We start from the raw sequence: 26264 nt of genomic DNA, 5'->3' as shown, positions 1-26264 counted from the left end.
TTGGGATTTATCTTAGCTTTAGGCCTTGGCCCCGGGGGGACGGAGTATGGGGGAGAATCTACCAGTTGGAGAGGATGGTCGCTATGGATTTATTTCCCTTGTCCCCAAATGACTGGGACTTCTCTTCCAACTTGGAAGGATCCTTGGTCAATAAATATTGGTGGGATGTCACCCCATTCACTGAGACCTGATTGTTCTCTTTTCTATTTTTCCTGAGATAGGGAAATTCTGGTTGAGAGTGGCAGGCTCACTCAGCAGACTCTGGATTCAGCTTGCTGAGTGAGAATGGCACAGAGTTCAGGTAGGAATAAAATCAGCCTTTGGTTATTTTCTTCTCTAATTCGGTTTTAGAATTGGTACTAGTTTTAATTGTGGTGTTTTGGTTTTTGTGTTTTTTGTTATTTATTTGAACATCTCGGGGGAAATAAAATTTCCAGCCTCTAACTGGGCTCAGTCACATAGAAGGATATGTGCCTTGTTTTAACTTTTCAGCTAGTTTCAACAATGTAAAGTGCTCTTGTCTAAAATTGGATAAAAGTTGTTGAAAAAGGTTACAGTCTCACCAACTATGCAGTAAGGTTCCCTTCTGTCCAAATCCCCTCCAGCATCTGTTGCTATTAGAGGTCTTGATTCTAGCCATTCTAACTGGACTGAGGTGGTATCTCAATGGTGTTTCGATTTGCATTGCTTTAATGGTTAGGGAGGTTGAGTATTTATACATGTGTCTATTGGCCATCCTTCTTTCCTCTTCAGAAAATTTCTCTTAAAGTCTTTAGCCCACTTATTTATTGGGCAGTGGTTTCTTTGAAGATTTGTTGTTAAGGGACTTAATTTTTTGAGTTCCAGGTATATTTTAGATATGAAACCCTTGTCCATTGTATGGTTAGTGAAGATCTTCTCCCAATCCATGGGCTTTCTTTTTATCTTGCTGACTATGTCCTTTGACATGCAGAAGCACTGCAATTTCATGCAATCCCATTTGTCCAACCTTTCTTTGATTTGTTGTGTTTCTGGGTCTCTATTAAGGAAATTTCAGCCTGTGCCAAGGAGACCTTGGGTTTCTCCTATTACATTCTGTAATGATTTCAGAGTGTCTGCTTTGACTCCGAGGTATTTGATCCATTTGGAGTTGATTCTGGTGCAGGGTGATATATATGGATATAGCTTTAGTTTTGCACAAGTAGTTAACCAATTTTGCCAGCACCATTTAATGAAGAGGCTGTCTTACTTCCATTCTATTTTTTTGCTCCCTTATCGAAGATTAGATGGCTACAGGTTTGTAGGCTCATTTCTGGGTTTTCAATGCTTTTTTTAATATCAAAAAATATCTTTTATTCTGGACCTCTTTCAGAACTGATTCAAATTACAATTGTCAAAGCAATACAATGCAAAGGGAAACTGCAACAACAACAATAAAAAATGTGCCTAGAAAGGATAAAAGAGTCATTGAGGACTAACCATTGTGATGTGGAACCAAATACATTGTAAGTGTAATTAACATGGTCCAGGGCAACATAGGACATCTTCATCAGTCTTCATTACACTATAATCATGAAAATTGAACAATAAGTACTTTAACATGTACAAAACACTGTCATTGGCTGGTTTACACTTTTACAACAGTTTTAAAGTTAACCGGATAACTAAAGAAATGATGCAGACATCTTTAATCCAGTGCTACAGATAGGCTCACAGAATTTTTTCCAAAGCATTTGGAAAAAATCTAAATGAAAACATTATAGCTACAATGTCAAGGTTAAGAAAGAAGAAAATTACTTCTGTATTCAAGGATTACAGAGCTAAAAAATGCAGTCTGTTTTTTTTGTCTGTAATGAGATGGATAAGTACATCAGACTAGATACAACATGCAGAACATTTTCTTGAACTTATCCAGAAATTCCAAAGTAAACATCATTAAGCAGCTCACTAGAAAAGAAAAATATGCCCTAGTTTACTTATTCATCTTGCGTCAACACTGTCAACGTAAAGGCAGAAATAAAGGATGCTATCAATGCCTCAGAACTTCTGATATAAGACATCGAATTGCTAAATCAGTGTATTAAAAAAGTTAATACTTCCTCCCTCTTTCTCTCTCTCTTCTACAATGAAATAGAATCATGTTAAAATTGATATTAAACGTGACACTCAGAGCTACTACTGGAAAGAGAAATTCATAAGTTCCCTACCCTCCAGCCACCCCTGCTGATTCAGAGAAGGGAAGGGAAGGGAACCTAAAACAAACAAACAAACAACAGCAACAAAACTAACAACAACAACAACAAGGGTCTCTGTAGGTTTGCTGCTGTTCCCTAAAATGTTGGCATTTGCTGCCGTGCCACAATGTTGGTCCAGTGCAACAAGATTTCTGCAAAACTGTCAATAGTAATTCACCATTTGCAAGTACCGTCCTTCATATGTGAGCAGGAACACAGGTTCTGTAGAAACATACAATGTGCTTAAGAAAATGAAAGTGGTCTTAAGAGAGTAAATAGCACTGCATGAGATTTGTTTTTCTAAGCATCTAGTAAAACTTGTCATTTTCGCTCTCTGAAAGTATGGTCATTTATGATTCCTTCAAATAGCAAAAATGCACAGCCCTCTTTAGGCCTCTAATCATTAATAATTTACATTACTCTTAACAAAATCATTCTACATAAACAGATATCTCCTTAAAAATAGTACTCTCTCATTAAATGTAATTTTACAGAAAGAAGTTTAAGGAAAAAAGGTGTGATTTATAAGTTAAGTGAAAAAGTACAAATCTTTGGCCTTTCTCTTGATATTTTTATGTCAAAAAACAAAAAAAAACCTTCATGTAATTCAATCTAATGATTACTTTTTGCACCCTAATATGTTTTTTACACCACAAAAGGAAGCACTTTCAGTATCTGTAAGAGCTGTTTAATCCTAAAACTTACTTAACCTAGAGAATAATTCCTTAAAACAGAATTTGATATATGCTAAGATCTATTATTAAATTACCAGTTAACACTTCTAAAACTCATTTTAAAATCAATGATATTACCTGATCAATTACAGGAAAGGGAGATTAGAAGAAAGATAAGTACTTAAGAGACTTCCTACATCGAGAAGAAAAAAAATGTTCCTTTATGACATTTAAGAATGGCAGTTGCTCCTTATTTTATTTAAATCGTAAGAATTCAGTCAAGTTTTTCCTCCTATTTTTCCTTACGATTAAATTTCATAATGGTAGCATAAAAATAATGATTTGCAGTTAATACTATAGAAAAATTACTGCATTCAGCTGATCTTCAGGAACAAATTGTTCTCATGAGCAAATGGGAGGAAAAATGAGTAAGAACTTCAAGTATAGAACTTTTACAGGCTGTGAAACTTGGTCTCTTGCAATCATGTTACTGCTCAATTAGAGACAATCTTATTCATGTATATTGGAGTTGCATGGTGGCACACAGCAGGCCTTAGTGATGTTGAGAACAACAGCAAAACCCAACACAATGATGCTCATGAAGAACCAGCCTATGAGATGGACACCTTTCAGAGAAGGTTATACTTGAAAGACCCTAGACTTCAGGATAATAAAGCTCTGAATTTATAATCTTTAAATGTATGTCCTATCTTGGCTATTATGATCTAAGTAAAATAGCAGAAGAATAAAAAAACAGAAAAGATGACAATATCATAAAAATGTAACTGTCTATTTTGGCAGCTATATTGCAGAATTTCTTGATTATCTTTTAAATCAGCTAGGAAAAAAGTCATTAACTGTATCCAAATGAATAAATTCTCCATATCAAAATACAAAAGTACTATCAATAATCACCTCTGACTTTCAGATTTGAATTCAGTGCAATTGACAACGCATCCCTAAAGGAAATCCAGCTTAAACATGCTCAAAACATTTGTGTCTATTCCTGGGAACACATTTAAAAAATATTGCACAGATTTTTTTTATTTTTATTCATTTTTTAAACAACAAAAGAATTCAAAAACAGATATGGACCTCTAGCAATAAAAGCAGGATATCAAGTGCCAGATACTCAGCATATTAGGTTTCCTACATAAGTCACAGGGCAGATAAGTTCTAAATACCTCTAACGTGATCCAAAACCCTAAAAACAACTAGCACGAAACCATCGTGAATGACTGCCTCTCTGGATGTAAATTTTAAAAAAACATTACAGTATCATAGTATAGTGAATAAGTATACGTATTCTTTTCACCAATAACAAATGCTATTGATCTTAGTAAATTAAGACGTGTTTCAATCAATGCTGTTTTGTAAAAATAACAAAACAACATGTTGAAAATAAAAAGTTGCATTACTTGGGTTAAATCAATTTCTAGTTCAACTCAGAACATAGGTTAAACTTTTACTAGTATAGCCCTCAAAATAATTAGTAACAAAAGTAATGCTATAAATTTTCTAAGCTTGATTATAGGCAATTCCTTAATTAAAAATTTTAAGATAAAAATTTGACAACTACTTTATTTAAAATCGATAGTCCTGGATTCTTATGCAGATCATGACAAACCCTATTAAATCACACACATAGGCATGGCTCAAGCTAACATTTATCTATTACTTTACTTTTAGCTGCATGAGCACAAGAGGAAATTTGATTTGATATGATACCTATATTTTGTAAGAAAATACTTGATATAAACAGAATAAGGGACAGGATATAGTAGTGATTTCTGGGGGGAAAAGCAGCATATATATATATGTATATATATATATATACATATATATATATATATATATATGTATGTATATATATAAATATAGTCACGAGTACCACAAATGCAGAGTCAGAGCAGCAGTGAGGTTAGTGCAATCACTTGTTTTTCTTTATAAAATTCTGAATTACTTCTATTTAAAAACACCTTGAAGCAAGTCTTTTGTCTTAAAGATTGTTTTTAAACTAAGGTAGTAAACATTTTGCCATGTAATGGCAGATGTTACATGCCGTTATCTTGCTTTGTATAAAAGAAAATAACGAGAGATTTTTAATACTGGAGTTTGGTTACATTACATATTTAAGCTTCTATACAGAATGATGGACACTTTGAGAAGCTATTCCTCATCGAGAAACATTTTAATCTCTTAAAACTCAAAACAAAACAATTTTTTAAAAGCCCCAAACTACTTTGCTCCTTTTCACAATAGTGCACATTTTATCTATAATTTACTTATTGTTACAAAACATCAGAAGATTTTTTTGTATCTTCAATGTGGTACTTAAAGATAAACAAAACATTTGTGCCCTTCTAGTATTTAATTGGCAGAAATATGTCCCCCAAAATAACCTACTGTATTTAAGCCATATCACTAAAATAAAATATAGTGAGGCAGAGAGAGAAATAGAAACAGAGAGACAGAGAGAGAAATAGAAACAGAAACAGAGCATAATATCCTTATTTACGGTTGTCTCTTCTAGGTTGACATGACCAAAGTCCTATGCTTTCATTTAACTTCCAATGCCCCCTTCCACAATATGCACCAGTTGAATATATGTTCTGGGAGCCAAAAATGTACCAAAAATCTACCTCTTCTAAAGAATGCTTTAAAGTATTTTTAAGAAAAATTTTATTGTTTAAAAGGTGAAAAAAATATAAACAAGAAATTGATTCCCTCCCTTACTTCATGCATCCATAATCAAACCAAAAACAAAATTTAAAAGCAAGAACAAACTACAGCTGGAGTTTTGTTACGTCCATTTTCTCTGTACATACAAACTTCTCACTACTGAAGGGAAAAAAGAATAGAATCAATGGTGTCTGCTGATTGATTCAAAGGGTAGAAAAAAGGCTGTCATTAGTATCCAAACTCTGGTACATATATGGTCGGCTTTTATAGTGTATATTTATTTCTCTCTCCTGTTTTTCATATCCCAAACTTCTAAATGCTATTTTAGAGGCACAGCAGATTAGATTCCAGCACTTGGTGAACAGAATTCACAAGCTCTGACAAAACTCTGTCATATTCAGGTTGCAATTTTGTATATATACATTGCACGGATATACTTCTCTTAGATTTGGCTGTAGTGGACTGGCCATGGTTCATGTGGGACTGTAGCAGTACATGGGTCAGGGACAGTCATTTTTGCTATGTACACATTCATAGTCGGTCCATGGCTTCCAACTAGTAGCGCTATTTCTGAAGGTCTAATACACAAACTGAACCATCTGATGCACTGGCTCAAAATTTGTCTCCTGCTGCATTCCAGCAAACTTCAAAAATTCCACCTGTTCCCCTATAGCTGTGAACTAGAGCAACTGTCTGTGTTCCAGATGTGCACACATTTGTCAAAAGAACCACTTGCCAGATACTTGCCATCGGGACTGAAAGCAGCACTGTACACAAGTTCTGTCAAAGTATGGATGTTTTTTGTCATAGTATGGATGCAAATCCCTCGGTCTACATCCCATAACCCACCAGTAGAATCAAAGGACCCACTTGCTAATATAAGGTTGGCGTTGGATTATTTGTCCCTGGTCCTGTTGGACTCCATTTGATAGTATAAATTTCTTTATTATGTGCTTGCAAATCATGTACACAATTATCTTGTTTCATGCTGCATATCTTCAAAGTCATGTCATGAGAACAGGAGGCCAGAAGATTGCCAGTGGGGTCCCACTTGATAGCATTTACTTCATTTGTATGTCCCTGGAATGTTTTCATAGATCTGTGTTGTCCTAATTTGCAGACATGAATGCACATATCTGTACTACATGAAGCAAAGGTGTTGTTGCTCTGCCAGTCAACATCCAATACTCGTGCCGAATGAAAAGGAAACTGCTGCTTGGCTTCCCAATTATTTGGGTTTTCAATTCTATTCCTTTGGGCCTGAGGTCTGTTCTTGTGGTTCTTGTGCCAGTACCGCTGCTTTGATTTCAATGGATTTAGTAGTAGAGTTTGAAATTTGATATTGATATTCCTCCAGCACTGCTCTTTCTGTTGAGGATCATTTTTGCTATTTGGGGTCTTTTATTATTCCATATGAATTTTTGGTTTGCCTCTTCTATTTCCTTGAGGAATGAATGTTGGAATATTGATAGGTATCGCATTCAATTTGTAAATAGCCTTTGGAAGTATTGCCATTTTCACGATGTTGATCTTTCCAATCCAGGAGCGTGGAAGTTTTTGCCAATTTCTAAGTTCTGTTTTGATTTCCTTTTTCAAGTTTTCAAAATTTTCATCATAGATGTCCTTCACTTCTTTGGTTAAGTTAATTTCTGGGTATTTTATTTTTTGTGGGGCTATTACGAATGAAGTTGCTTTCCTAATTTTAGACACACTTTTCTCATTGTTGGCATACAGAAAAGCCATTGATTTTTGAGGGTTAATTTTATACCCTGATACTTTGCCAAAGTTTGAATCAGCTTGAGTCCCCTATGACCCAGCAATCCCACTTTTGGGCATTTACCCAAATGTTCACAAATAAGACCACATTAAAGCTACCAGCACGACTATGTTTATTGAAGCATTATTTACCATAGCTAAGATATGAATCCAACACAGAAGCCCCTCAGTAGATGAATGCATCAAGAAAATATGGTATATATACAAAATGGAATTTTATGCCTCCATCAGAAAGAATGACATTGTCCCATTTGTTAGGAAATGGAAAGAAATGAAAAAAATTATATTAATTGAAGTAAACCAGGTCCAAAAAAAGATAGTTTCCATGGTTTCCCTTATTTGCAATAAATAGTATATGTATGAGTCAAGCAGGAAAGGTCAGATAAGTTGATGTTAGGGATATGAACCCTAAGATATGTATTCAAATGTTTTTTTTTTCTTTTATGCGATTGTTTCTAACACGTTTATAAGATTATTTCTTTGTTGCTTTGTATTTCCCTCCCTCACAGTATAACCCCTGCTTTCATTGTATTTGATGTCAGGATAATATGTGGAGGGGAAGGGAAAAAAAAAAGCACTTAAATAGGGATACTTTTGGACCCATTCGAACAATGAGATGTACAAGTCGTTATGTTGAAAACCACCTTTACAACTTTGGTGGGGGGGGGAGGAAGAGAGGAGGGTTGGGTGAGGAGGCGGGGGTAGGATGGGAAGAGATGGGAAGTGGAAACAAAGGAGGAAGCTACAATGCTTGATAAGAAATGTACTCATTATCTTGCCCATGTAATTGCAACTCCTCTGTACAGTATTTTCACAATTAAAAAAGCACATTAAGAAAAATAAATAAATAAAAATAAAATTGGATAAAAATCAGGCCAGTTTAGTTTCAGGCTCTCCCCCTCCCCCCCCCTCATCCTTCCTCCAACAGAATGGATTAAATACCAATTGGTGAAATGCCTTGCTAAGCAAGCAAGCCCTGGGAAAATGAAGCTCTACAAAATTACGTCAGTTAAAAGAAATATTGTCTTAAATTTTTGTTTGAAAACTTTAGAAAACGTACGTACAACTGATTTTGATTTGGGGGCCCTTAAATATTTGAGTGTGTTTTGTATGTGTTTGTGAACAAGTTCATGATAGAAATTGTTAGCATTTTGTAACACTTGTGTGAGTTTAAGTTTAAAATTCAAAAGGTTATGAGGTTTGGACATTACCAAAACATTTTTAAAGCATTTTTACATTGTTAAAATAGGTTTTTAAGGATTCTTTAATTTGAAAATTAGAAAATCTGATATTTTAGAATGCATAAAGCTGTTTATACTGTAATCAATATATCTGGGTTAACAAAAAGAAGAAACTTAGAAGCTAACAGAAAACCTATCTTTAGGAGTGAATGGTGAACAGGCCGAAGTGCAGTTTAGCTGGTCATGCATGGTGGAACAGGCCACGGGAGGAGTCCATGCATGGTGAAAGAGGGCAAGCTGGCACAAACACAGTTCATCTCAAGCTAAAGAGTCGGATTGGGTGCGTGCCCTTACCACAGGAAGGGACAAGTGGCCCATCTTTATTCTGTCACTTTTTCCTGCATATACACACTAGAGACATGATGGTAAAAATGAGTGATGTGAAGATCCGATTAGCACTGCTAAAACTGACCCTTGGATGTGTTAAAATTAAAAGTAAGAAGGCCTTAAAAAGAAGGTTACAAAGTTTATTTGTATGACGTGATTTGCTCTCAATGATATTCTGCCATTGGATATGCTTTTTTTAAGGCATAAAGGTGTTAAGTCTAGATTCTTAGTAAAATGAGGGTGATTGTAATTTTTGCATTAAGAAAATATGTTATTTGAGTTTACACGAATTCATGTGCATCTGTTTTAAAACAAGCAGCCAAGAGGAAATTAATAACACACTTAGCCTTGAGAGTTCAAGGGATTTTTCAAAATGCAGCTAAAAACTAAAGTATAGAATATTAAAACAGATTAATAGGAGGCTCATAAATTAGGAATGGATTTCTGTATAAAAAGTTTAAAAGTAAAATTTTTCTAAACATTTCTCTCAAAGTACAAAAAGGAAAAATTAGGATTACCAAAATAATTGCGTAATTACTATTTCAGTTTGCTCTCATAGGTATTTTTTTTAAACAGTTCCCAGCAGGCTCACAAAAAGGAGTGAGGATTCTTGTAAGTTTGTCAGATGTAACTTTGGTTCTTAGTAAGTTTCAGGTAAGGATATGCTTAAAAACTACTTCTATGTTGACCATCTTCTTACTTTTAATTGGAGTAAAGTGGCATTTTTGCGACTCATTGATTTGCAACTGGTTCGAATCCAGCCCGGGCAGAAAAAGGTCCAGGTGAGACTATCACCTCTACTCAGCCACCAGAAGGCTTAAAGTGTAAGCAGAGCTGCTTTAGGATTCAAAGTGGCAGAATGTGAGCCTTGAGCTGTAGAGCTTAGTGATAGAACTCAGGCCCTGAGTTCAAGTCCAGCAACCAACTAAGGGAAATGTCAATGAGGCATTTTTCCCAGTGTGGAGAAGACACTCCTGGGACAAAAATCAATGGAGGAGCATCCATAGATTGTAAGACACTGCTTGAATGGCAGAAATAATGTCAAATCCTAGAGTCATTTGTATGTGGCCCTTCACAAATTGGTCAGAATCAGGAGGTCATGGGAAGATAGTTTGTAAGCATGCCTAAAGTCTATGACTATCTACCTTGTAGGGGACAGGAACTAGTCAGTCATCTGTGATAGTACTAAAAAGCTAATGTTGTAAAATGTGGAGGATAGTTTAGATCCCAACCTCTGTATTTGCCCAAAGCTCTAATTGGCAGTAACTTTTGAGCTGACTCCAGCTACATGAAATTCATCTGCTCAAGAAAAAGTTTGTAAACCTGAGAGTGTATTTCTATTGATATGTGTCTGAAGGCCTGCATAGGTAACTCAGACATTCTTTGGTTACTAGAGGTCACATTACTAAGTCATCCAGAAAGATCCTTTTGCAAACCAGAAGGCTAAATAATCTACACTGCTGTAGTCAGAAAAAAGGTCTGTGTATTTGTCAAAAGTTAAAATGTTGTTCTTAATGACATCTAATCCTGGTAACCTCTTTGTAAAATAGGCTAAGGATATAGGTTCCTGGTTAGGTAGGATCAACACCCCTGAGTCAGCTTGAAGAAGTGAGAGAAGATGAATCTTTGCCCATCATCCTCTTTTAAGAACAAGGGACCACAGTCAATTTTTTTTAAAAATGTGGCAAAATAGACAGAAGGAAAAGACATGGGAAAAAATAGTACAATCCTGAGCCCTCTATATCTGCCTAGAAAATCCTAGCATTGTTAAAAGAACTATCTCATTTAAAAAATTGTTATATTTGTTAAATGTCCTGTGCTATTGTCTAAATAGTCTTAAAAACTAGTGGGGTTATAGCCTGCCAAGCATATGCAATGTATCCTTAACCGGTCTGTGTAGGAATTTGCAGCCCAGCATTAGGTGTGAGAGTCCCTTGGAGCCACTGAGAGACCCTGCTACTGCTGCTGCTGCTGCACACCCTAATGAGTAAAGTTCAATGACAGCTTGACAGTCATCTGGAGGAAATCTATATCATCACCCAGACACCCCCACCCTGGTAAAATTAGACTCCACTCCTGCCTGATTCCATCACCTGAAAATGCTTCCTGATTGAACGCTACTAATACTAAGATTTTGTGGGACATTCTTTTGGTGATATCCAGTAACCTCTCTATTCCCACAGTGGATATTGAGGTCAAGTATATCAGTGGCTTGCCTTACATACATCAGGGTCACAGCCTAGTTTGGCTCTGGTATGGTAATAACCTGCTTCCTCCTGGGTGTGTTTTAAAGATAAAGGAGAGATTTTTTTAAATCAATGGAAGTAGGAGGAGGAATGAGTACCAGCCCTAATCTTAGCCTTAATATCTAGTAAGATTTTCATTCCACTAGTGCCTGGAGGCTTTCTGAGATAACTTGGTTCCTGAAGTCGAAGGAAAAATGGGCAGTTTTAAATTCTAGCCATAAAGGAGCTCAAGGAATTGTAAAGAAGAGGGGTGTAGTAAAGAAAGACTTAGGAAAGGAATTAGGGAAAAATTGGTATCCTCTAGATAAGAAAGGATTTAAAAAGTAAGGATTGTCTTAAAATGTTCCTAAAGAAGACAAGCATCAGAAAGTTTAAGTATGTAGCAAATGGTGTGAGTATGTCTTAAAATTGGAGCTTATGAGTACAGCTGGTATAAAGGTAAGTTAGGTGTGGTATACGGAGTCAGGATTGCTGGAAGAAAATGTAAGGGCCTTTGTTACTGTTAATTTTGTTACTCATGATCAGACCTTGTAGATTGGTGTCCTTTGTAAAAAGAGAATCAGCACAGTACATCTATTAGTTCTGAGATCCCAATACCAAGCTGTAAATATAGAAGATTGTGCTAATTAGGAGACCATGATTGGTCCCCAATATTCTAGAAGAGGAGAGAATGAAGAGCCAAAGTAAGTCCAATTTGAGATTAACCACACCATATTTTGCTAAGCTGCCTGCAGATTAACCCCAAGATATAGAAAAAATACAGGTTGCCACCAACCCTGCCCACCCTTAAGAAAGAAGAACAGTTGCTCAAGTGTTCCAGGAACAGGATAAACCAATAGTTCAGAAAAAGGGCAGAGCAGTTAGGGTGGACTCAAACCAATAATGTAACTGCTTGTGTGGAAATTCCCTAAACTTGTTTGTTCAATACTATAAAAGCTGTACTGATTGTGTGCTCTGGGACTCTTAACGTCATCGATTACTTGATGTGCGGAGGACCAAACTTGAGCTTGCAAATAAATGTCTCTTTTGCTGTTTGAATTGGTCGTGGTTTCTGGTGGTCTTTCGTGGGTCCCAAGTCCATACAACAGCGCTTGATACAAAATGTCTCTTCCCAGGGAATTAAATGATGGCATTTATAACTAAAATATTTAGGGTCATTATTAACATCTAACACCTGCTGAGGTTTTTATTTATACTTCTCTTTCTTCCTTTCTTTCTTCCTCCCATTCTTTCTTCCACCCTTTCTTTCTTTTCTATTCTTTATTCCTTTCTTTCTTTCTTTTTTCTTTCTTTCTTTCCTTCCTTCCTTCCTTCTTTCCTTCCTTCTTTCTTTCTTTCTTCCTTCCTTTCTTTCTTTCTTTTTTCTTTCTTTCTTTCTCCCTTACTTTCTTTCTCCCATACTTTCTTTTTTCCTTCCTTCCTTCCTTCCTTCTTTCCTTCCTTCCTTCATTCTTTCCTTTCCTTTTCTCCTCCTCCTATTCTATTTTTCTTTCTTTCTCTTTTTTCCTCCCTTGTTTTTTCTCTTTTAAGAAATGAGTATGAATTTAGATATTTTGTTGGCTGAACAAGTATTCTACCATTAGAACAATCCTTTGTTCAATGCATTTACTTTGCTCATGGATTATCAGTTGTGCTGAGGCCTGAAAAGAGGCTAAGTTCTTCACCTCTGTCTGCCAAGTAACTAGTATCACAAATGCATTCCAACATGCCAGGCTTTAAGATGTTATGAGAATCATATTACTTTCCTTGCACACTGGTTCTGGACAGTGATCTTCTCAATTTCTACACCTTTAGTTAGTGATGTGAGCTCCAATAGCCTGGCCTCAGTATAGATTGTCTACATGAATGATTGAAGGCAATTTCAATTTAATCTCTTTTTTTGCCAGTCCAGGGGTTGTTATAATTTTATTTCTAGACAATTTTGTGTATATGTGCACATTAGCATTAAAATGTTGCTTTTCCTCCTTTTTTCCTTTTTTATATTTATTGGTCATGGGGCTTGAATTCCAGGCCTGGGCGATGTCCCTAAGCTTTTTAGATAAATGCTGGCACTTTACCACTTGAACCGTAGTGCCACTTCCGGTTTTCTGGTGATTAATTGAAGGTAAGAGTGTCAGGGATTTCCTGCCAGGGCTAGCTTTGAACTACCACACTCAGAATTTAGTTCCTGAGTTGCTAGGATTACAAGCATAAGCCACTGGCTCCCAGCTAAAATGTTACTTATTTTAAGTTCTCTGATTTAGTTGGGGGACTACCATGAGTGTGTAGAAAGGTAACTTTCAAGTCATCTCTCTAAATAATTTCAGAGATACATTTTCATAATATTTATTGCAGTGATTAATAACAGAAGCTCCCAAAGTAACAGAATGATCTTTCATTTTCTCCTTCCCATAGGTATTATTGGAAGAAAATGAGAGAGATCTAAGTCAATATGTACTTGAAATTATAAAAGGTGATTTTGAGGAAACATAAAGAGCCAGATTACACAATGTGCTTTTCATCTTCTAAAGAAAGGAATTTCATACAAGTATATTTATTGACAGGCTTTTTAATCTGAAAACAAAAAAAAACATTATTAAAAAGCTGAAGAGGATCAGCAACCATTAAAGTGTGATATACCATTGGAGGCTATAAGATATGAATTTATTCAGGTAAGATAATTATTTGGGAAAGGTTATCTGTTTACTAAATTTATTCATTGTAAATTTTTATTTTTATTTATATGCCAATTAATATATAAATACGTACATATGTGTCTATATATGTGTGTGTTTGTGTATATATATAACAGCAGTATCTGTCCAGTGAACTGTATGGTTAGGTAATTACATCATGTCAAGTTCATCAAAAGTATGGACTTCCATAAACCTTAACAACCCTGCAACACCACTGCACATGCAAACTTAAGTGTTCACCATTGTAAGCCATACCTGTGTTTTATCAAAGCTTTGTATATACTGTGTTATTTTTCATTTAGGCTTGACACAAAATGTGTTTGCCCTTAGAAATAAATGATGGCATTATAACTATAATAAATTAGTGTAAATCTTTACATTGAAAACATGCTCAGTATGAGTTGCTGTTTCTTTACTTTTCTTATTTTATCTTTAGGAAGTTCATTTCAGTTTTGATGTACTGTTTGCCAGACAGGTACTCCACCACTGGACTCACTCCACCAATCCTTTCTTGTTTAAGTTACTTTACTCATAGAGTAGCAATTTTTGCACCTAGACTAAAAAGCAAGGATCGTGATGGCATTCCAATATCCCTACCTAGTAAGTTGATATTGGTGAAACTTTCCTTTCTAAACTGATTCAGAACTGTGATCCTCCCAAATTCTACCACTTTAGTTAATAGTGTGTGCTTCTGTTCTACCTCTAGAAAATATGGCAGAAATGAATGATTACAGGTAATTTGAGTGAATCATTGGCTAATAGGTGATTTGATACTAAAATGTAGGTTAAGTTTGAAAGTATAATCAGAGTAGCCAGATATTTTGCTAAGTAAATTTTGCTTCAAATTAAAAACACATCTCGACCAGAATTAAGGACTTATTTGCTGTCTGTCAACTTGTATGTCATTTGGGAAGCTTCATGTCTTCCATGTGTGATAAAGGACTTTGAATGGTCTGATGTGCTGGCTCACATCTATAATCATGGTTAGCAAACATAAATAAATAGATCACAATTTGTACATAACCTAACCAAAAATTTAGAAAGTCTCAATCTCGACAAACTAGTGGATCATGTTTAATCATGCCATTAATCTCATCACAAGAGGTTAATTTCTGCCCAGTTCCTGCGTCACTTAGGTAACTGGCTCACTTGGAGGCAGTCACATCTCCTGATGCAGAAACTGGGCTGAGATTTAGCCAAGAGGAGGGAAGAGTCTGCCCCACCTTCTCAGGGTGGACCTCACAGAATGCAGTGAACATACTTGCTTTCCTCATTCAAATGTCTTGAGATGCCATGCTGCTGAGTGTTCATTATTTGATTCCAGTGACCTGTGGTAGAGGTGTAAGGAAACATTAAATTAGTTTCACATTTGCCGATTGATCTGCTCTTCACAACCTGTGATTTCAACTCACCAAGTGTTCATTATTTGATAGTTGAGAATACTGAGGTGGGGGGGGGAGGGAGGGTGAGTGAAAGAGAGGAGAGATAGAGAGAGGGTGAGAGGGAGAGAGAAAAGGAAGGAAGGAAGGAAGGAAGGAATGAATGAAGGAAGGAAGGAAGGAAGGAAGGAAGGAAGGAAGGAAGAAAGGAAGGAAGGAAGGAAGGAAGGAAGGAAGGAAAGAAAAGAGAAAAAAGGAAGGAAGGAAGGAAGAGAAAGAAAGAAAAAAGGAAGAAGGAAAGGAAAGAAAGAAAGAAAGAAAGAAAGAAAGAAAGAAAGAAAGAAAGAAAGAAAGAAAGAAAGAAAGAAAGAAAGAAAGAAAGAAAATAAAAATGAATGTTTTGGAGTCAGGTGTCAGATGGCAAAGGTATTAGGTCTGCCCCAGCCATGCAGACCCTATGCAGACACCTGTACATGTCTTGGCTACATTTCCACTCTTTATGTGTTACCTAGGCATCTGGCACACCTGGAGGCAGCCACTTGTCCTTCCTGCTATGTCACAACCTGGTCAGCCTCTCATCACACTTTCCATCTGACCAAAGGAGAGTCCCAGGCCCTGAGGTCACATCCAGATGCAGTGTGGCAGAATTCTCCCCCACCTGGCAATACCTCATTCCGTCCTTGGCCTAGATACATCCTGGCCCAAGGTTGTTTCGCTTCCCCCCCCTTTTGTTTACATACCTCTCCACCATGTATGGCATAGGCAGCAGATCAGTATATAAACTACTTGACCTGACTGAATATCATATGGTGTTCTCTTCATTAACTATCTAATGAAACTTACCTAATTATTATAACTTATACTTCAGAGTTTCTAGTTATGAATCCATGGATATTTTTCTGACACATGTGAGGTCAGAATCTACAAAACATATGTACTAACTCATCATTTAAACTATAATTCTGCATAGAATCTTTATTTTTTAAATATTTTTATTAATGTGAAAATACTATAAAGAGGGGTTACAATTACACGGGCAAGATGGTGAGAACATTTCTTATCAAGCATTGTTGCCTCCTCCTTTGTTTCCCAAAATCATCCCTTCCCCTCGCCACCCCCCCAACCCCACACCCCCCTACAAGTTGATGTTAGGCAAAATGAACTCCAAGATAAGCATTCAAATGTTTTTTTTTTCTTTCTTGCGATTGTTTCCAACATATTTATAAGAGGATATCTTTATTGCTTTGTATGTACCTCTCCCAGGGTGTAAGCCCTGCTTTCACTGTATTTGATGTTGATATAATTAGTGGAGGGGAAGGGAAAATAGTTTTAAATAGGGTTACATGTGGACCTATTACAACAATGAGATGTACAAAACGTTATGTCAATTTTTATTTAATTGTGAAAATAACATACAGAGAAATTACAATTACATGAGCAAAGTAATGAGTACATTGCTTATGAAGCATTGTTGTCTCCTCCTTTGTTTCCCTTTGCCATCCCTTCCCATCTCCCACCACCACCACCAAAGTTTTAAAGATCGTTTTTTGTCATAATGTGTTGTACATCTCATTGTTGCAATGGGTCCAACTGTATCCCTATTTAAACAAAGATTCCTCTGTAAAACCATCTGCTCCTGGGCTTTTCTTAGATGGGAGGTCTCTTATTGCTGTTTCTATTTCAATGCTTGATTTAGGGCTCATAAGATGGTTTAACTCATCTTGGTTTAATTATGGCATGTCAATATTTACTAGGAAAAGGTCCATTTCTGCCAAGTTCTCGAACTTCTTAGCATAAAGTTTTGAGAATTATTCCCTTATAATGTTCTGAATCTTGGTTGTTTCTGTTGTGATGTTTCCATTCTCATCTCTGAGTTTATTTATTTGGGTGTGTTCTCTTCTTTTCCTGATAAGATTTGCTAAGGGTCTGTCAATTTTGTTAATTTTTTCGAAGAACCAAATCTTTGTTTTGTTGATTCTTTCTGTGGTTGTTTTTGGATTCTAATTCATTTAATTCTGATTTAAGTTTAATTATTTCTTTCCATCTAATGGATTGGGGTTTATCTTGCTGCTCTTTTTCAAGGAGGCTCAGCTGTCTCATTATATTGTTGGTTTCAGATCTCTCCAATTTGTTGATGTAGGAACTCAAACCTATAAACTTGCCCCTAAGTAGTGCCTTTGCTGTGTCCCAGATGAGCTGGTAATTTGTGTGCTCATTTCTGTTGAATATCATGAACATTAAATTTCCTTTCTATTCTCTTCCCTGACACACTAATGGTTCATCAGTGTGTTGTTCAGCCTCCATGTGTTACAGGAATTTCTTTGGTGACTTTTTCTGTTGAGTTTTAATTTTATTCCCTTGTGGTCTGAGAGAATGCAAGGCATAACTTCAATGTTTTTAAATTTGCACAAGTTTGCCACCTAAAATGTGGTCTATTTTAGAAAATATTCCATTGTTGCTGAGAAGAACGTGTGTTCTGATGCTGCTGGGTGAAATATTCAGTAGATGTCTGTTAAATCTAGTTGATCCATGCAGTTGTTTAGATTTGCGGTTTCTCTGTTGAGGTTTTGCCAAGTTGATCTATCTAGTGAGGAAAGTGGTATGTTAAAGTCCCCAACAATTAATGTCTTTGGATCTATGTGGGATTTGAGGGAAAGTAGTGTTCCTTGGTTGAATTTGGGTGTTCAGTTTTTTAGCGAATAGATATTTAGATTGTAATATCCTCCTGAAGAGAGATACCTTAATTAGTATGTAGCGATCTGCTTTATCTCTTCTCACTAATTGTAATTTGAAGTCAATTTCATATGATATTAGGATTGCAACTCCCGCCTGTTTATTAGGCCCATTTGCTTCATAGATTTTGTTCCAGCCTTTCACATTCAAAATGTGTTTGTTTTTATGGGAAGATGTGACTCCTGAATGGAGCAGATAGAAGGATCTTGCTTTTTAAGCCAACTAGACAGTCTACGTTGCTTAATTGAAGAGTTAAGTCCGTTAATGTTGAGAGATAGGACTGAGAGGTATTTGGGAGTTTCTACCATTTTATCCATCAGGTAGTATAATTGTATTCTACACATTTATTGACTAGTTACCAATTATTCTGAATTTTTAATAAATTAAAAAACTTTCTTTTTTTCTTGGCCAGGAAATCAGCAAAACCTCAGTCAACATTTCTCTCATAGAACTTTTCACATGGGTTGGTTGAATGTTGACCTGATCTCCAGTCTTCTGAGAACTCATTCATCTGCTTAGGAATTGATGTTGGCTGTTGGAAAAGAGCTCAAGGAAGGATATCATTTAAAGCCTTAAAACTTTATTCTTTACCAGGGTATTCTCCTGCTACTTTGGTTGTTGAGAGTGTCTACAAGAGCAAGCATTCCATGGGGAGCAAGGAGACACCATATGAACTTTACTTACTGAGATTTCTGAGTGATTTGCTGTCACATGTACTGCATTTTTCAAGTCGAATCTGTCAAAACCTACCAGTTTTAAGAGATAGGAGGAGGGTTAAAAGAAGTCTTAGAGACAATTACATTGTCAACCTATTTGGTTCCAAGCATTTCGTCTAATGCATATTCAACAGGTACTGAAATTTGTGTTGACTGTATCTATGTGTCTTTCTCATGTGTGCATGTATACATGTGTATATCTATGTGTGTATTTGTGTGTATAACATACATGTACACATATATAAGGACAATTGCACACATATATGCATACATAAATAAATGTACATATACAAATATATATATATATATATATATATATATCAGGTGTTCAGTGATTGATTTAATCTACAGTTTACATCACATTGTCATTCTCACAAAATGTACATGATAAACTGCTCTGAGCATCTGTGCTCACTTCCCCCATTACCTTATTTTTCATCCCTGTGAACAACTTCAGCCTACTTTCCATAGGATAGCTTTGTTTTTGTTACTTACTGATAATAAAAGAAAAAGGATGTTTGTAAAAGAAAAAGAACTTTTAGGTCACAGGTTAAAGTATCTTATCTGTTCCAATGATTCCTATGAGATAAAATTTATAATAGTACTAAAAGTGAAACGGAATTCCTAGATCTGTTGTTTTGCCATTTAGAATGGCAAAGAATAATTTCACTGCACTGTTATAACTCTTAAAGAATGCAAGGGGAACTAATGGTCCTTATCATGTTCCCACAAAACCAGTGGATTCTGAAGGATAATAGTAGACCAGCAGATATTCTAAGAAGCAGACATGGAGCATGAATGCGAAAGAGAGGAAATGAGAGAGAGTGAAAGAGAGAGAGAAATATAATTCTTAAAGTGCATAACAGATGAACAAGAGCTGTATGAGAATATTCATACTGAAATCTTTAGACTCTACAGGTACATTTGAAGATATTTGATATATGATAACCCATCAACATAAAATATAAAGTGATTTTGATAAAAAATAAAGATTACTCAGAAGAAAATATAAATGCAAAAACAATCTTCACAGAAGCAAACACTCAGAGATATTTCATGACTTTTAAATGGACAAAGTGGCTGAAGTTAGTATAAATTTAGAAGTATGACAATACATAAAAATATAAAAAGTTATTCATATATTTCATTATATAACCCAAAGCAGAAAGCAAATGTTGTTTAGATGAGTGTTTTAAAATACAGTCTCTCAGGTGCTGGGTCAGTGGCTCAGGGGTAGAGTGCTTGCTTTGCATGCATGAGGTCCTTGGTTTGATTCCTCAGCATCACATAAGGAGAAAAAGACAGAAGTGGTGCTGTGGCTCAAGTGGTAGCACTAACCTTGAGCTGAAGAGCTGAGGGACAGGATCCAGGACCCAGAGTTCAAGCCCCCCAACCAACAAAATCAAAAACAAAAAACTAACCAAAACACATTAGTCACTTTTGTGGCCTCAACTCTGTAATACCACTGATTCAGCCTAGGGCTAAGATTTTCGGTGTGGACATTTATCAACACTCCTGATTCAGACTCTACTTGAGAAAATTTTTAATCAATATTGCGTTAATTTTGTAAATTTGTAAATTCACATGCACCTGTAAAAAATAGTTTGGCCATCCTAGTAACATTCTCAAAGTACCTCGTAATGACGACTTACAAAAATTTGTATTATATTATAACAAGAAAACAATGCTACAAATAAAGAAAAGCAATAATTAAATATTAATGATTAATAAAATAAAAAACCAAATACCAGTGTTTCCAGTATTTCAAGTGTACTACATATTAGATTTTACTATTTCTGATATTCCTGTACATTTAAAACTGGCTAAAATTATGATGTTCAATGAATTGTATAGGCTATGAGAAGTCTTTAAAGTTGCCCTCTAAGATTACTATTTATTTCTCATCTCATAATTTATATATGGCTTATGTCATCATTTGTTCCTCACTAACATATAAAGAAAGGAAGCCCTAAAGTTGTAACAGAAGCTTTGTAGTAAAAGTCTTAATTCTTTGCTCTGTTTCTTTACACAAGACTTTGCAACTTCTCATTAGTAGCGTTTCTATAAACTCTGAATTGGACATACTTAGTAGTATATGTCTGGTACCATAAATCTTAAATACTTTATGGAAAAGTTTTATGACCTGACAAAAAGTCTTAATTTTGGCATATATAAGCAAATTCCCAAAATTAAACATATTTAGAACATTAAATTTTTTGGAGGAAGGTCCAGTCGTGAGTCCTGAACTCTGGGCCTGAGTACTATCCCTCAGCTCTTCAGCTCAAGGCTTGCACTCTACCACTAGAGCCACAACAGCACCATGTCCGGCTTTTGTTTTCTGCTTATGTGGTGCTGAGGAATAGAACCATGGGCCTCATGCAAGCAAGGCAAGTGCTCTACCATTGATCCACCTTCCCAGCCCAAAACATTAAAATTTTTAACAAACTATAACACTTGCTGCAGTGTTCATTATGACAGGTGACTTGTATAGAATAACTGATTTCCTCTAGCTACACATCTCTTGAACAACTAATATACGGAATTATTTTGTTTTTGACATTATCAATCTTGACTTTATTCTTAAATGTGTGCTTATGTAAGAAATATATAGTTCTAAAATTTCACGACAATACTTTTGAACTTACTTTTTGTTGAATTATCTAGTTTAAGAAAATCAATTACACTTTATATATAAAAAATGGTCTGTTCTCAATTCGGCAGCACATACACTAAAATTGGAACAATACGCAGAAGATTAGCATGGGCCCTGTGCAAGGATGACATACAAATTCGTGAGGCGGTCCACATTTTTACAACAGATGCTGGAGGGGATGGGGAAAGAAGGGAACCCTACTGCATTCTTGGTGGGAGTGTAAACTTGTTCAACCACTTTGGAAAGTAGTATGGAGGTTCCTCAAAAGATTCAACATAGAGCTCCCCTATGACCCAGCAATCCCACTTTTGTGTATTTACTCAAATGTTTACAAACAAGACCACACTACAGCTACCAGCACGAATATTTTTATTGCAGCACTATTTATTATAGCTAAGATATGGAACCAACCAAGATGCCCCTCAGTAGATGAATGGATCAAGAAAATGTGGTATATATACACAATGGAATTCTATGCCTCCATCGGAAAGAATGATATTGCCCCATTTGTTAGGAAATGGAAAAACTTGGAAAAAATTCTATTATGCAAAATAAACCAGTCCCAAAGAAACATAGGTCCCATGGTTTCCCTTATTTGCAGTATCTAGTATAGGTCTGAGTCAAGCAGAAAAGTTCAGATAAGTTGATGTCAGGTAAATGAACCCTAATATATGTATTCACATGTTTTTTTTCATGCAATTGATTTTAACACATTTATAAGATTATTTCTTTGTTGCTTTGTATGTCCCTCCCCCACAGAATAACCCCTGCTTTCACTGTATTTGATGTAGTTATAATTTGTGGAGGGGAAGGAGAAAAACAAATCGTTTAAATAGGGATACAGGAGGACCAATTGCAACAATGAGATGTACAACTCGAAAATAAACTTTACAACTTTGGTGGGGGTGGGGGAGCAGGGAAGATTGGATGGGGGGGCAGGAGGAAGATGGGAAGGGATGGGAAGGGGAAACAAAGAAGGAGGCCACAATGCTTAATAAGAAATTTACTCATTATCTTGCCCATGTAATTGTAACCCCTCTGTACAATATTTTCACACACAAAAAAAAGATTCCACATAGAGCTCCCCTATGACCCACCAATCCCACTTTTGGGCATTCACCGAAATGATCCACACAAACAAGACGATACTAAAACTACCAGCACAACTATGTTCATTGCAGCATTATTTACCATAGCTAAGATATAGAACAAACCCCGATGCCCCTCAGGAGATGAATGCATCAAGAAAATGGTGTGTGTGTGGGGGGGGGGAATTCTATCATCCATCAGAATGAATGACATCACCCAATTTGTTACGAAATGGAAAAAATGCAAATCCAAAGAATCATAGGACCCATGGTATCCCTTATTAGCATTAAGTAAATATATGTCTGGTATAAGCAGTAATGGTAAAAAAAAAAAAAAAAAAAAAAAAAAAAAAAAAAAAAAAAAAACTATGTGCATATGACTAGATAAGGTAATGTTAAGCTAAATGAACTTCAAGATAGGAACACGGGTTTTTTTTTTTTTCTTTCTTGCTGTTGTTTCTAACGTAATTATAACGTACAATGTGATTTTTTAAATCTTTATATGGTCCTTACACACAACATAACTCCTGTTTTCACTGTATTTGATGTCATTGTGCCTGCATCTTGTATATACACTTCTCTAATTTGGGGAGGGAAAGGGAAAAAGCAAAATGCTTAAATAGGGATACAGGTTGACCCATTGTAACAATGAGATGCACAAGACACTATGTTGAAAAACGAACTTTACAATTTAGGCCGGGTTGGGATGGGGAGTGGTGAGGAGTGTACTTGTGGAGGTGGAAGGGAAGGGATGGTGGGGGAAAAACAAAGGGGAGGTAACAATGCTTGATAGGAAATGTACTCATTACGTTGCTCATGTAACTGTAACCCCTCTGTACAGTATTTTTACAATAAAAAAGTTTAAAAATGTTCTCAGATGAAAGAGTTTATTTCTATTATTTTACCCATATAATATCGTTAACAAAGAAATGAATGCAGTACACTGACCAGAAGATATTTTGAATGTGTGTGTGTGTGTGTGTGTGTGTGTGTTTGTGTGTGTGCACATGCATGCTTGTGTGTGTGCATACATTATTGTTGGTGTGCACAGAGTTTGAACTAAGGGCTTCAAGGACTCGCTAAGCCTTGCCTCTCTAGATTGGTCAGCTAATATATTAGCTACATCTCCATTCCTGGCCCTTTTCTAGTTCATTTAAATTTTTGAAAAATAATCTTATGGTTTTTTTTTTGTTTTTGTTTTTGCCCTGATTGGCTTCCAACACTTATCCAGAGATGTCAAGCTCCTAAGTAGATATGTCGAGTGGACAGGATTACAGGAGTGACCAACCAGCACATAGCTTTAAGAATAATTTTAAAAGTAGAAGAAACTTTACTTCACAAAGTCCGCTTTTATCATTTCCTACTTTTAAAGCATTTTGGAGTGATTATATGTGAAATTATTTCGTTTTCGGATTCTTGCAAGACAGTAACTGATGGTATGTAAAAGTTTTAGTGCTTTTAAAAAGGATACTAAAACTGTGGAACAGACGAAATTTGGCTCTCTTTGGACCACAATTTATAATCTCAGTTTGTGCATGATAACCCAATGTCACCAACACAGTCTGTGTTGAAGACAAAATGTGACAAAAAGCAATTACCATGAGCATAATTGTTATGTTAGTATTTATTGGACAATATGAGTATTGAATTGAGACTATAAGAGAATCGAGAGATTTTACCTACCATTTTTGTATTGCTGAAAGGTTTTTGGAAACTTTGACTCATTTCCTTCCTCACTGTGTGTCTTTAGGCTATGCACTTAGTGCTTTTAATTATAATTTTCTCAAAACTAATCTCCATCTTGATACACACAAAGGCCTGGATGAGCTGCCAGCTCCAACTCAGGCCTTGGGAGAAAACAAGACAGTCATTTAGCAGGTCAGAGGAACCTGCCCAGACCTACCAGGCTCAACCCCTCCCAGGAAATAATCACCCACCCCAAGCAGAGGAAATTCTCCCCCCAGGAGTGGCTTTCTTCATTGGGTAAACAGAGCCACAGGCTGCCCCTCACTACAGCAGCCTAGACAATCAATTGAAATTCAGTAAACATAACCCTGAGAAAGGCTCGAGGCTGGATTCTGAGAATGTCTCAGAAGCTAGCCCCTCAAGGAAGACCTACTGTTTGCTGAAAGGCCTCAACTCAACCCAGAACCTAGCCTCATGGCACAGCCATCTCCCTCTTCTGCGATACTCAAAACAGATCCCTCTCCCACTGAACTAGCCTGGGAGGAGGATCACAAAATCCTGGGAAAAGCAGAGCATTTTTCAGCATGCCCAAACAAACTGACTTAATTAACCGATCAAGCCGCAGGAAAACCAAACACCACAAGCAGACCAGAGACTCCACCAAGAGACTGGTTATGGACACAAGGGAGATACAGAATAGACCTTTTATTGTACCTTATTTTTAATTTTTTTAACTTTAATTTTTAAAACTTTTTGTTTTATATTATTTTTTCCTCATATAAATTTTATTTTAGGTGTATATGTGTGTGCTTTTTTTTCTGTATTGACCTTTTGATCCTTTTCTTTTTCTTTCTTTTCTCATTATTTTCACTTCTTCTTTGTCATTCTTTTCTGCATGACTTAATTGCTGTTCTGCTGACTCTCAAATATACCCGTCATCGATTATTAGATCTTATCCTCCATTGTGTACACACTTAATCCAGAAATTTGTTAATTCAAAACCTCTTAGACTTAATTTTTTAATAGCAGTATTACCACTTTATAAACATATAATATTTTAAACATTTTCATTTTTCTACTTGTTCATGTCTCCTTTCTATCCCTCCCTCCTCTCATCCCGTCCTCATTCTTCTCTGAATACTATTCCGTCAAACTTGCAGTTTTTAAGGGTTTCACTTTTTAATTGTAAATATTTGTTTTTCCATTATTTTCTTCTCTCTCTTTTTTCTTTTTCTTCTTTTTCCTTATTTTTTCTTTCTTTTTCTTTTTTCCTTTTTTCCTCTCTCTGCTATCATTCTGTCCAATCCATTTCCCTCTTTGAGATGAGGACATGGTTAATTCAACTCTCCCTCATCTTCCCACATCCCTCTAATACTATTTTTCCCCACATTTTCACTAAATACAATAATTTCTGGTTGCCAAATTCTCCTTTGCTATTCTTAGGCCATTAAGACATAGTTGTTTAATGTTCAATAGATTGTATCTCTTGAGCAAGACTGTATCTGCAGATTTTGACTGTGCAACTACAGACTTTGTTTGATAGTTACCTATCAAACACTATTTTATAGTGTTCTAGCACAAAACTGGTGTTATTCTCATCCCAAATGGGCGGAACAAGCTGAAGAAACACAAGAAAAATGGCAATCCCGGGGATCTCAACTCCCACTCTTTACAATCAGGAGAGAGATGAGATAATGAATAATGCAGAAGAGAGTTCCCAAAAAGCTCTACAAACACTGCATGTAAACAGTATAAATGAAAAGAGTGAAGACATGCAAAGTTCTCAGTGTGAGCATGATAGGGAGAGAGAGGAGGCAAACCAAAGATCAGTACAGGAGTCTCATGAGCATGAGGAAGCTACTTAAAGATTGATATAGGAATTTCCTGAGCAGATTGAGAACACTCAAAGAGAAATAAAGGAATTGTGTGAGCAGGTTCAGATCAGTCAAAGAGATAGATAACGATTACGTGAGCTGGCTGAGAACAGACAAAGAGCAAGTCAGCAATGGTGTGAACAGGCTGAGAACATACAATGAGAACTACAGGAAATGCATGAACATGAGGTTGCTAATCAAAGAGAAATACAGGGACTGAGAGATAGGGCTGAGAATAGATAAATATCAATGGAGGCATTCATGGAATACAAAAACAGAGAGCTGAAAGAAATCAGGGAGA

At 36.0% G+C, this 26264-nt stretch overlaps 1 non-coding gene and 1 pseudogene across 1 annotated transcript; one reads left to right on the top strand and one right to left on the bottom strand.

Annotated features, from left to right (window-relative positions):
• Positions 1 to 6026: 6026 nt before the first annotated feature.
• LOC138827259 (F-box-like/WD repeat-containing protein TBL1XR1 pseudogene) lies at positions 6027 to 15908 on the bottom strand (annotated as a pseudogene).
• A 5459-nt stretch (positions 15909 to 21367) lies between these two features.
• Positions 21368 to 21474, top strand: LOC138827260 (U6 spliceosomal RNA). Its single transcript, XR_011372030.1, has one exon. It is a non-coding gene; the product is annotated as a U6 spliceosomal RNA (small nuclear RNA).
• The last annotated feature ends 4790 nt before the right edge of the window (positions 21475 to 26264 follow it).

Source organism: Dipodomys merriami, unplaced genomic scaffold (assembly GCF_024711535.1).
Source record: "Dipodomys merriami isolate MVZ:Mamm:240054 unplaced genomic scaffold, mDipMer1.0.p SCAF_1529, whole genome shotgun sequence".
Classification (NCBI taxonomy): Eukaryota; Metazoa; Chordata; class Mammalia; order Rodentia; family Heteromyidae; genus Dipodomys; species Dipodomys merriami.
The sequence above is the reverse complement of the archived record's forward strand: the minus strand, read 5'-3'. Positions and strand labels throughout refer to the sequence as shown.